This window comes from Urocitellus parryii, chromosome 3 (assembly GCF_045843805.1).
Source record: "Urocitellus parryii isolate mUroPar1 chromosome 3, mUroPar1.hap1, whole genome shotgun sequence".
Taxonomy (NCBI): domain Eukaryota; kingdom Metazoa; phylum Chordata; class Mammalia; order Rodentia; family Sciuridae; genus Urocitellus; species Urocitellus parryii.
The window spans coordinates 153382437-153396131 of NC_135533.1; the positions used below are offsets into that span (position 1 = coordinate 153382437).

At 43.9% G+C, this 13695-nt stretch overlaps 1 pseudogene; it reads right to left on the minus strand.

The window, feature by feature from the left end:
- Positions 1-4057: 4057 nt before the first annotated feature.
- On the minus strand, positions 4058-5819 carry LOC144253798 (chondroitin sulfate synthase 1 pseudogene; annotated as a pseudogene).
- Positions 5820-13695: the final 7876 nt, after the last annotated feature.

Sequence of the window (13695 nt, forward strand, 5' to 3'; positions counted from 1 at the left end):
CTGGAGGAATTCACAAGCTGCTAGGGGACAATTTGGAATTTACTACTTCTCCCCTCCTCAAGTTCCTGGTGGTCAACACCATTCAGGCAGACCAGGGAGTGTCCGATACAGGAAAGGAATCTCCCCATAATCTTGAGATGAATTTAACAAACAGAAGCATCTATGAGATGCCTCATCTGCCAGCCATGGGCCACTTAGGGCAAGTCACAGTACCTCATTGACCCTCCAGTGACTCTGAGATGTGGGGGCTATGATTGCCATTTCACAGATGAACTCAGAGACATACACAGTCCACCCAGGTTCTACATAGCCCAAAGGCAGCGGATCCAGACCTAATCCCACCCATCTGCTCCCATCTCTGTGCCCAACTCAGACCTATATTTTCCCTAGGGAGTAACAGCCCCACCACACAGGGCAGGTCTATGCTGGGCAAGCCCCTCAACGTACAAGGAAGAATGTCAGCATCTAGTAGCTGATGGCCATGGGCTGAGACAAAGTTCACAAATTCAGAAGAGGGAGGGAGACTGGCTTCCTCTACAGCAAAAGTCATAGCCCAGAATGGCATGAGTGGTTGTTGGGAAGCCCTAGGGAGCAGACTCTGGGGCTGTAGAAGAGGGACAATGAAGTGGCTGCTCTGGCCTGGGAGATGGGAAGAAATGGCTGTTTGGGGTTCCTGGGGAAGGGAGAAGCAGAGCCAGCAGCTCCTGCTGAGTTGAGCTGGGTGACTCTCTCATATGCCCCAACCCCCCTGTGAGATCTGCAAAGGCACCAGGAGAATATCCTCTTCCAGGTCTGGACAGGAGACACCCATATCCTTCATCCCACAGTACTCATGGCCCCGAGAATGTACTTCCCAACACACAGGTCCAAAACAAAGTTTTCAAGCCAACTAGAAATTTGAACTTCTAGAAGTATGGATGACATAGGCACTGTCCACTGTAGTGCCCACTGACATTTAATGACACAGCATAATGTTAGTGGACTTTGCCCTTTCTTCCTGACACATCAGCTTCTTCACCAGGGTCTCTGTCACTCCTGGGACAGTTTTCCTGTCTCACACCTCATTTCCAGAGCATTTCCCTGCTGCTGTCTGAATCCTTGAGATCTCACAGAAACCCCAGACTTCATCCCCCATTCAGGATGGGTTTCCATGGCTCTGAAGAAGCCACATGTCTTGGCCTTGAATCAATGCTCCCCCTTGAGGCTCCTCAATGAGATATGCATGAGGAACAGTTCCAAATCAACCTGGATCCTCATGCACATGAGATTGGATGATTTTTCCTGAATACCTGCCTAGTTACTTCGAATCTGAAACCTAATCTGTTAGGGCAATAGTTCCACAGAACCACTCTAGACCAGAGCAGCTCTATGAAGAAGGGCTCTAGGCCTAGATCCTGGGTTTCCTCAGACCTTCCTAATTTGTGCCTGTTGTACTCACATAATTATTACTAGTGTCTTCTCCAATCCCAGAAAAGTCCCAATGTAGATGATGAATTTTTATCACTCTATCTAAAATAACTTTCAAATGACTCAATGATGATCATGATGGGAAGGAAGAATGAGATAAGGTCAAGGATGGTGATCATGACTGAATGATTTCCCTCAACTCATAAGATCAGCTGTCCTTATCTCTAGGCTGGATCTTTCCATTCCACAATGTTCTTTCTTCCTTTTCTGAGGGCCAGGCCTGATGCTGAAGGCTAATAAAGCCCCCATTTCAATGACCTTGTAGATGAAAAAGATGGCATAAAAGATATCATTCTGGGTTCAGGGGGAGCCCCTGGGAGTTCCCTGAGACAGTTCTGCTTCTCTCCTGTTGGGGTGCATGTCTCACTCCTGCCTCTGGCCTTGGACTCCACACATTCTGGGGACTGGTGGCAGGTTCCATCTTAGGAGTCTGGGCTATAGTGGCTCCTTCCAGAGCACCTCCATATGGGCATGACTCTCCCACTACTCAGGTCCCAGAAGCTGTGGTTCCCCCTAGGGACTGTCCCAGGTCTCAGGGAGAAAAAAAGAGACTGTGCCTAAACATAGCATCCCAGCTATACCAATGCCCAGCCTCAGATCCCCTCCCCCCACCAGCTCCTGCACCTGCAGCAGATGTCTCACCACAGACCATATCCTCACATGGTGGCCACACTCAGAAATTCAGAAATTTGGGTTTGGCTGGATCCTGGAAATCCTCAGGGGACTGGGCAGGGGACCTCCCCAGCTGTTGCAGCTGCAGCTCTAGAGGCCCTCGCACTCCCTGCTCCAGACTGACATACACTGAGAGCTGAATTCTGGCAGTGACAGAGGAGTTTTGGTCTAGCTGGCCCTTGTTTCAGTGTTCATGGGGCCTGGATTTTCTCTCTTGGGTGAAACATGTAGGTATGCCCTTGTAGTTTCTCCTCTGTCAGAAGGACTTGCCCTAGCTTCCTGCTGCTTCCTTTACTCACAGGCCTCAGAGACTCCCTGTGAGTACAGGGTACTCATGCTTCCCAGGCCCAGGTGTCCTCAGCTTCCTGCTCCATGCCATCCCCAATGGTTCTTCTCATGTCATGTCATTGTCCCACTGTAGAGTGAGGAATTGGGGATTCTGAGGCAGAGGATGACAGTATTGTTCTGGGAACATAAGAATGGTTCTGACCCTCTGAATTCTCAGTTTGGGGCTAGCTCTGTGTATTCAAGCACCATTAGAGAGGCCTCCAAGATCTTAAGAACCATGCCTCTGCTGGTAATATTTGGGGAGGAGAGTGTCCCCTACCCCAGCTCTCCCTAGGAATTGGGAGACTCTTCTCCCCTAGTAGAATATGGTAACACACACTCACTGACCTGACATGGATATTCTAGTTCCTTCTATTGATGACTTCATGTAGGAAGGGAGAGGGAGTTTTTCTTGCCTAAGACACCCAGCAACTTTGTATAAAGTCTGTGTCCTGGGACTTGACCAGTACCAGCCAAGACCTGGGAGGGCCAGACATTTTAAAACACCTGGGATGAAGCCAGACTGAAAGTGGATGTTGGTTTTTTTTTTGGGGGGGGGGGGAATTTTAATTCCTTAACTTCAATCTCTCCATCCAAGTGCTTAGAGTGCAACCTGACATGGACAGTCCAATATGGGGCAGCAGAGACCAGTGATATGGAGCTGAGAGCCAGAAAGTGATGAAGCTCTTCTTCATGGGGGAAGCTGGACATCAGGTGGAAGGCTGCAGGGGTGGTTACAGGAGGAGGGATATATGTATATGCTACTCATTCTGCATTCCTGCAGTGTTAGCTTTCTATCATTCTAACAAACACCAGAAATAATCAACTTATGTGGATGAAAGATCTCTTCCACCCATCAGGTGTGGACATTTTGGTCCATGATCAGTTGACTCCATCACTTTGGTCCTGAAGTAAGGAAGTCGACCACGTTGGGCAGCACATGGTAGAGAGGATCTGCCCACCTCATGGTGGTAAGGAAAAGAGGAAAAGAGAGGGGAACAGGGACTCCATAATCCCCTTGAAGGGCACACCATCTATGACTGGAGACCTTCCACAAGCCCCAGATCTTGAAGGTTTCACCATCTCAACACTGCCATACGACCAGACTGCAAATCAGTGACCTTTCTGCCTGCACTCACTGCTCAACTTCCAGCTCAAGAACTTGAGATGGCTTTTAAAAAACTTGTTAAAAAAAGTTAGAAACTGTGCATTGTTAACAAAACAGAATGTTACAGTGTTTTGTTTCTTTTTGTTACAATAATACTTCATGAGAATGTTTATGTTTTTTTTTTCTCTTTTTTGCCATAGGACTGTAGAGAAAAGGCCCAGAAAGAAATAAAAAAAATCAAAGACATTTCAAATCAGAATTAAGGTGGTCTGAAACATAATGTTCAAAGGAAGATGCATTCAAAGGCAAACACTAACCACAATTTTGTTCAAAAAGCTCAATGTTAAATGAGTCCTATGTAAAAACTCACTTAGAAATTATATCCCTGCATGGACTTCAAAAGCTGATCTTACAATTTTTTTTTAAATAGATAACTAAAGAATGTTTTGTTCAGCAGAGCTAGACATTAGGCTGGCTTTTTCATCATTCTAACAATTTCCATCTTTTCTCCAGTCACATTTCAGCTAACTACTACATGGGACCATGTGATGATGCTTTGGACCCCAAGCACATTTTGTTTTGTTTGGGATCCAGATTGGGGTCATGGCAGACAGGAGGGCATTGGACATGCACTACACCTGCTTTCTGGCTTCTGAACATCTTCTAACCTGCTTGAGAACACTGTTGAAGATGTCCACATCCTTCAGCCCTAGTATGGATGGAAATTGCCACCCACTTGGACAAGATGTCCCTTATAAGTACAAGTCATGCCAAACCCATGGTTTCTCCAGAAGCCAGTTTTTGAGTAAAAGGAAAAATGGTTGTCCCTGGTAACTTTCCCGCCATGAATAATCTTTTAATCACACTGTCTAAAGATGAGTGGGGAATGTGTTTATTGGCCCCAAACTCCATTGGCTCCACACTGTTGCACGAATTCCATGGTAAACACCAGGTCAACTTCACAGAAGAAGGGAAAATATTTGTTATGAAATGGCAAGAGCCCACTCTGAGGGCCAGAACAATTTAAAATTCAACAGATACAGGCAAAATCTTCATAACACCTTTAGGATACTTACTGCTATGATCTCATCAGTTCCACTAGTTTGGCCTTATCAGGCTTGGAGTTAGAATTAAAAACTGGTACAACCAATTTGGCATGATGATTTGGGGTGGGACATGTCTTCCCCAAGTTTCCCAGAAACCTCACAAACATGTCAGAACGTCCAGACAATGGCATCGGTATATGACATTTTCATCTTTGGGCTCTTTGCTTTTGTTCATGGATCCAGGGAACTGGAAAGGAACAAGCTTCTTCAGGGAATTGGAGAGGAAGTATAGGTATCCAGACTTCTGGTTGATTCTGCTGGCCAGCTCCTGAGTCTCCAGTTCTTCATGCTCCACAAACTGGATCTTGCTGAAAATCTGCTGTAGGTATGCATGCCTACTCATAGGAACTGTCATCTTCTTGCCTTTATACTTCCTGCATAGAAGCAGAAGGTTCAGAATGTACTCTGCCCCATACATGGGATTCACCACAGGATGATAGCCACAATGTATCTCCTTTAAGTCCATGATGCATTCCCGGGTCTTGATGGTGGCCTTGATCATTTCCACTACCTACATGAAGATGTCGTCCAAGGCTTCCATCTAGGCTGAGTCCATTCTCCTTGGAAGGGAGGGATGCAGGTTGGCTAATGGTCCACAGCCAAGTGCAAATTCTTCCCATTCAGAAATTCCCATTGCAGAATTTCCTCTTGAGGGCAGACCTGAAACCTCATGAAGGAAGCAGGATTCCCAGATGTTGGTCTTCTTTATGCATCTCTGTGTCTCTGTATTTGTTCATTAGGCTGATTTCTCAGTGGAGCTGTATTGTGTGATGACGCTGCTCTGCAATTTGGCAACTGAGAATGTAGCCGTGCAGTTTGTACTTGTAGCTTGGGTTTTTGTTCAGGTAGTATGTGATAGCTTGGTGAATCTTACTGTTCTGGAGATCTCAGATGTACCCCCTTTTTTTCTCATTAAAAAAAAAGCTGATGCATCTCAAAAGACCCATGACACTTCTGTAGAGCTGAGTCCTATCTGCCTGAGAAACAGGGTTCACTGAATTCAAGCTCCTCAGGAATCTCTTCAGATGATCTCCTTTGATGTAAAGATCATCATCTGCTTCTAGATCACAGTCCAAGCAGTGCTCATGCATATACTTGAGCATCATAAATGTCTTGTGGGATGAGTAAGTACCATCCATGCCTCATAGTGGCACTACTGGAATTGGTACAGATGTGTCTGAACACTCACTAGAGAAAAACACCACTATTCCATGAATTGTTTTGGATCCTGTTCTGAAGACAGCCACATAAGGAGTCTGAAGTATTTCTGGGTGGTCATGACTACAACACAGAGAAGTTTCCTGTCATGTGAGGCCACCAACTTGTCCAAGCCTAGTGGCCACAGCTGAGCCCCAGACATCTTCTTGTGCCCTGTAGGCCTGGGATCCTTTTGCTGTGCCCACAATCATCCAGTCTGGTGCAGCACCACAGAAACACTGGTTTCATCCCTGAAGCATGGGGCATGACAAACCTGTGAGGCCAGCACAAAGCCCAGCAGGAGTCAGATCTGAGGCAATAAGCAGAGCTAGGCTCGCCAACTTGCCTGGAGTCATGCCCATGCCATTCTGACTGCGGGGCTGCTTCCACCACCTCTGTTTAGGAGCCCGCCCACCACAGCTCCCAGTGGCAGACAACAGCTTTCCCTTGTGCCAGAAGGCCTGGTCCCAGATGCTCAGTGGGTGCCTAAGGCCAGCTATGCCCATAACAGCCCCGGAACTGACAGCAGGCCTGGTGCTGAAGCTTCATTATACACACCTGTCTGCACCTCAGTGACCTGCTCCTTTAAGAGGGGAACATGTCCTGCACATGCAATCTGCATATCCCGAGCAAGGCCACCATGACTATTCTTGCTTTGGCACAGAAGTGAATGAGCAGTGCAAAGGCAATAGCAATGGCATCTGCTCAGAGACTTTGTCCTGCCCTGATGGTGCCCCAGCAGGCTCCGCCCCTGTTCTCCTTGTGGCCTAGACTGCTGCTGCTGCTACACATCCTCAGACCTGGCTCACCATTGCCCTTTGATATATTTTGAGTTAATTTTTGTGCATTGTGAGAAATAAGGGTCTAGTTTTATTCTTCTACATATTCTACCATGCTTTTTCTGTGATAGAGTCAGAAGCTCATGGAGACCTGTGAAGCCATGGGCCAAAAATTAATGCTCCCTTCTAACTTGTTCCTGTTAGGTATAATGGTCACAGTGAAAAAGAGCTGACAACCACCAATGGGACAGTTACAGAGCACATTTGTGGTTCTGGTAGTCCTGCCCAGCATGCAATACTGAGGGGAGTCCTAAGACGTAAAAAGGGTAAGAGATGGGAACTTGAGAACCTGAAGAATTAATATCTCTGCTAAAGGTACTTACATAGCTGATCATAAATACTAACAATGATATAGTTTGGTACTTTAGTTTCTAACATATTACCATGTGAATTAAAGACAGGAGAAATTAAGTTCACAGTTTGAATCAATAATGGAAATGAACACAAGAATGCCAGTATGCACATCATACTTGTGACCACAGCATCATAAACAAGAAGGAATAGATGAGGGTAGGAGGAGAGGGAACATGGTAATAGAACTCAGGTAGCATCATTGCAAACTATGTTGATAACGATGTAAAGCATATAGAAACCACTGTAAAATTAAATTTCAAATAGAGATAAAAGGATATGAAAGGTAACAAAAGTGGTATGATGGGAAAATAAACCAATCACAATGGAAGCTGCTAGTGGACCAGTGAGAAATCTAAAAAAAAGGATAAAACACATGTAGAAAACAGCACATTGACAGAAGTGTATCATTATCTGTGATGACATTAAATGGAACACATGAGTCTTGGTTTCTCAATACATCCACACAAAGTTTCACACAATTTCTCTACACTATTGTATGTGGGGAGATAGGCTTGGGTTTGATGGATTCTCTTCTAACAGAAACAAAGCATTTGGTACGTGAACTTGACTTGCCATGACTTCCTCTGCACTGTCAATGCCATCAATCTGAGACACAGGACAGGGTACATTTTGGCACAACTGGCACAGAGTGAGGCTGGACATACTGAAAATAGGCTCTCCAGTGACAGAAGATTTGGGGTCCTCAGGAGCGGGGCTGCTACTCTGTGAATCCTCAACCAGCAAGTGTCAGTGGAGGGGCATTCAGAGGAATCCAGAAGAGAAGCTGGGGTTGCACAGAGTTGAGGATCACTCCTGAACTGGGGGTGAAAATGAGGAGTCCAACTATAGTCCCTGAATGCACATCAGGAGAATTTAAACTGTGTCTGGGGTTGCAGTGACATTACAGTAATATTCTGAGGGTCTGAGTAACACAGGGTCACCCCCAGGACACTGGAAATAGCCAAGGCACAAAGAGGACCTCACCTGGGAAATGCACTGAAGGAGGCTGATTGTATGTGTAAGCATGGCAGACCAGCTGGTTGAATTTCATAAGGGAGAACACACTAAGCTCAGATGCTGTAGGAGGGAGCACAGTGTGAGAAGATGGGGCTCCTCGGGTCTATTTCCTTCTCCCAGCATGACTGCATGTGCCTCCTGCTAATCTCAGGGAACTATTTACCACTGTCCAGAAGTCAACGCTGGGAAGGCTTCTCTATCCTAGGGTCTTCCAAAGATGCCTGCACAGTCTTCTCTGGCATTTCCTCCCACCTCCAGCCATACATACCTTTCCTCAGGAAGAATTTCCTATGTGGTCTTGCATGAGGGAAGGGGGCACTTGGTCACTTCTCCCTGCATGGACAGGCTCCCTGAGGAGAATCTCAGATTGACACTGACTTTCACCTGCCTCAGTTCATAGCCCTGAACCTGGAATTCACCTTAGTTCAGAGGCAGGATCCTCTCTGCTTGAGGAATACTTGACAACTCATTTTTAAAGTTCAGCCATGGAAACTGTGACACTGATGAACTTCACAGAAAATAAGGGACCTAAATTTGTTTTGTCTGTCAGGACTGGATTGTGGTGCTTTTTAACATGTCACATAAAGCATGGAAGATTAAAAAATAAGAATAAACGTGGCCACTTATGGTACACTGCAGAATGAGATGTGTCAAACACAATGTTTGAGACTAAAATTGGTGGTCAATCCACAAGAGTAGGCAGTTGATTAAGTAAAAAATGTATAACATGTGAAATACATAAAAGCATGTCAACAAGAACAGAAATATGAAATGAAGTGCCAAAGATGAAACAAAAGTCCATGTAGGAGATACTGAGAGGACTATGAGGAATGTGAGAGTCCATGGTGACCTTATGCTGAGTCACTTGTCATCAGTGGTCTCTCAGCAGGGAGTTGCCTCACCCTTGAACAGGAACAAGAAAGGGCAGCAGCCCATCTGAAGTAGACCCAGATGAAAAGCAAACAAACAAATAAACAAACAACAACAACAACAAAAACATCGCAGAAGAATTGGAAAAGTGGCAAAGGGGTCAACACCTGGAAAGTGACTCTAACCATCGGTCAGGGAAGTCAAGGTGATATTTTGCCCCAAGCAGCTTGAAGCAAGTTGAATGCTGAACCTCCAACTCCTCAGTCTCTTCTTTTGTCCCCACAGCTGATTTGAGGGGCTTCCTATTAGTAGTATGCCCAGAGGATTCATAACTTCCATGTTGACCAAACACACACTTACCCCAAAAATCTAGAGATGAACGAGAGTGGTCTCAGGGAGCCCGGCTGTACCGTGCATTTGAGGAAAGAAACCAATGAAGAAACTTGTCCAGCAAAGGCACCTCAGGGACTCTTATGGTTTGGATATAGGGTGTGCCACAAATACCATGGGGGAGGCAATGCAAGAATCTTGAGAGGAAAAAATGAAAAGGTTGTGCAGTGTAAACTAACCAAGGTTACATCCAATGATATAGGTGTTAACTATATGCAGGTAGACTGGCTGAATGAGGTTGTTTTGGGATGAGACTTTGGGGTTTCTATTTTGTTCCTGGTTTCCCTGGGAGACAGAGGTCTCTCTGCTTCGTGATTGTCATGATTCAAGATGTTTTTCTTGTCTATGTCATTCGGCCATGATGTTCTGCCTCAGTTTAGAAACAGCAATTGAAATGGCCATATATGACCTGACAAATCTCAGAGCCTGAGTCAAGAAAGAAAATTCCTCCTCTCATTTTTTCTTGTCAGATTTTGATCACAGCAACAACCTACCTGACTAGTCATGAACCAGGAAAGCCATTCTATATTCAGAAAGCTGCTCTAGGCTGCCAAATTCCATGGTAAATATCCTGATGCCCCATCTAGTACCCCTCATTCCTTGCATTTTGTAAATTGAGCCAGATGTCCTAGTTATTCTGGGTTATGAAAGAGTTGAAGCGTCAGAACCAGGCTGGAGGTGAATCCAAGGACATGTGAACAACCGGACCACTCCTCTCTATGTAGTGGCCTAACAGATACCCATATGCAGGCATGAGTCACACGATTGAAGGGATTCACTTCTAGCTTCCATGGCTTGTACAACAGAAATCATTCCTCCTACTACCAGAAATATACATGTGATCAATTTTGAGAAATACACTGAAGCTACCACATTTTTAACTAAACATGGCACCATATTCCACGTGTGTCAAGCAGAAACTCATTGCCACTTCCATGATCACTCAGTCTCCACCTATACATAATTATGATATCCAGGCTTCATGAAATAAGATGACCCATCAAACTGCCACCCCCAAAATGTGCATCTTTTCCAAGCAAGAGAATACAATACACTTTTTGACCTCAAGTATGTTCCTTGTCCTCCACCTATGATATCCTGTAAATTAAATATTGAAATAAAATGTTAACTTTTTTCCCTTTTGAACCAGGGATTGAACTCAGGGTCACTAGACCACTGAGTCACATCCCCAAGCCTATCTTGTGTTTTATTTACAGACAGGGTCTCACTGAATAGTTTAGTGCCTTGCTTTTCTTGAGGCTTCTTTCATAACATGATCCTGCTTCAGTCTCCCAAGCAGCTGGGATTACAGGCATGTGACACCGGGCTTGCATAGTTACATAATTTTAACACACCTATGTTAGTTGACACTAGAATCAGAGGAAGAAAAACATATTCAAATACATTCTCATTAAAATAAATATTTTCCATAGAATTCTAATTCCTGTGATTATCATTGGTAATTTCTCACTTGTCTATTCTAATTCCCATGACCACCAAAAAAAAAAAAATGCTTTGGCTAGTGTTGATCTTTGGCTAGTAGTGCCAGGTGGTAGGCACAAATCATCACTCCATACAACATAGGTGCACCAGTAGCCCTGCTGAGTTGGATTGTCTTGGTATTCTGACCTTAACTGCAGTCCAAGGAAGGACTAGAGAACATGCTTCTTTCCATGCATTGCCTCCTTATTTTGAGTCAGCAATGGCAAAATAATTCCCCTGATTATCAGGACCAATCATGACCTCATAGCCACAACTTGGTCTAATGATTCCTTGTCATGAGTAGCAAAATAGAGGCTTAAACCCAGGTTACAGCAGTCATTCTTGTGTCCTGTGTTTGGAACTAAGTCCTCTTCACTAGTTCAATAATAGGGTTCAATTACTGAAATGGGAAGCAAACATTGTGCTACTGAGTCACTAGTGTGTGGAGTCATTCCCAGTGCCAGGCCCTCATTCTAGCTTCAGGAATACTGCTTATTCCACAAACATCATGTATTGGATATGGGTGTAACCACTCACCAAGATTCATCTTGACTCCTCAAAAGCCAGTCAACCTTTTTGTCAGACCTGGTGTTTTAGGACATTGGGGAAATGTAAGAGTAGTAATGGCAGGAATATGGCTTGATTGCTCCCCTTTATTGGCTGTGACATAAGCATTGTGCTCAGAAGCCCCATGTTGAATACCACAATGGTGGTTAAGGTGTTCACTAAGTCCATGGATAACAGTTTTGGCAGAAGCACTGCAGGCAAGGAAAACAAGCTCCCTCTAGGGTAAATGCATGTTTCACTGAGAACTAATGTCAGTCTGCCATGATGTAAGGTCTAGTGTCATATCAATCTGCTCTGAGGTACCTGGCTGCTTCCCATAGGAAATAATCTCATGTTAGAACTCAGGGTTGGATTAGGCTGTTGCCACCTGGTTATAGGCAGGTCACCTCTGTGAGTGGAAATATGTTGTCATGACCACATGAATACTCTCGCTTCATGAAAGCATGGGCATTGTGTTCATGACCTGCTTGGGAAAACATGTCTAGGGAAGGAAGCCACCTGAGACACACCAATTGAATTAATTCAAGAACCACCTCATCATGTTGATTATGACCTGGCACCAAAATACCTTTAGACTTTGCACACAAGAGTTTATTTTCTTTATGGTAAAACTGTGATGGTGAAAACGGTCACTTAAAAGAAACACTGAATTTCTGTGAACATAAATGTGAAAATAGAAGAAGCTTGTAACATTGAACAGTGAAAGACTGCTTTTTTATACCCCTAAATTAGATTATTTATATAACTTCTGTCTCTATATATGAATACACAACCAGTGTAACTCTGCATCATGTCTAACCACAAGAATGGTAAATTATATTCCATATATATCCAAAACCACTCTACTGTCATGTATATCTAAAAAGAATACAAATTTTAAACAATTATACTATATAGATTTAGAAGTGTTGTGTTACTATACTACTTAAATTATGAAACAAACATCCATTTTCTTCAATGTTAAATTTATTCTAATAAACACAAATCACATTTACATATCTGGTTGTAAATATCAAAGGGTAAATATTATTTCTGTTAAAAACTCAGTGGTTAGAAAATTACCACTCATACTTCGGTTATTTCATTAAGTAAATCTACCTTAAAAAATGTAAATGAGAAAACAGAAAACAGATCAAACATTTCTGAGAAAAATTTACTGTCTAAATTGACATGTAAAATAAATATATAAAACTTATTTCAAAGAAATGACATGAGAAAAAGAATATGAATTATATCATAAATAAGTGTTCATCCAATCTTTGTTAGAATGATACTTCTTTGCTCTAGTGGGTTATATAACATTATTAAAATAATTATGCATGCCTCTTTAATTTAAAGTGGTTAAGAGACTTTGCATAATCTGCTTTCATGGTATTATTATTAGACATTTTTGAACCAGAGTCCTCAGGTAGCAGTAGTGTCGCACTCACTTTTTACCCAAAGCCTCACCTCCTCCCATAGGACAAACATATGGGACTCCTGGGACAGTGTCTGGTACTGGGTAGTTGGAAACATGGGGACTTTACCATGTGCCCATGCAGGGTACTAGGAGGGAGACCTGCTCTTGCTCCTTCCCAGATGCAAATTATCCATGATGCTAAGTCTCGTTGACCTTCTCACTGGCAAATCACACAGTTCTGGCTTCATATTATAGTGATGACAGATGTTGTTTTGTGCCTATCAGCAACAGGCTTTGCACCATGAGCTGTTCTTCAAAAGATGTATAACTCTCTAGAGCAGGTGACATGACAGTTCCCAAACTCCCATGGTCTACATTGGGATTCTCCTAGGGGCCTTTCCCTAAATAGCAGATTTTGTCTCCTATCACAAGTCCTCTCTCTCTCTCTCTCTCTCTCTCTCTCTCTCTCTCTCTATATATATATATATATATATATATATATATATATATATATATATATGCCGCAGTCTGGCTGGGCACAATTGAGGAGCCACGTGTCAAAAGAAACTAACTTTATTTTTAGAACTACAAACGCCAAGCAAAACAGCTCCTCAGGGAAAAAAAAAAAACCCTCAGAGCCCAACTGCCACCACTGGCTTCCACAAGCCTCTCACCCACACAAACCTTACCACCTCCCACAATTCTCCTGCTCTTGAGGCCGATTGGCCGGGTCGTGTGGGCAGAGCCAAAGAAATCCCCCAATGAGCAGCTCCGTGGTCTGAAAGGGCAGGGAAACAGCCCAATGAGCATCTCCGTGGAGGAGCCAATCAGCTAGATGTTGCTGGGGCCGCTGTGAGCCAATCATCAGCTGGCAGTCTGAAGGGCAGGGAAACAGCCCAA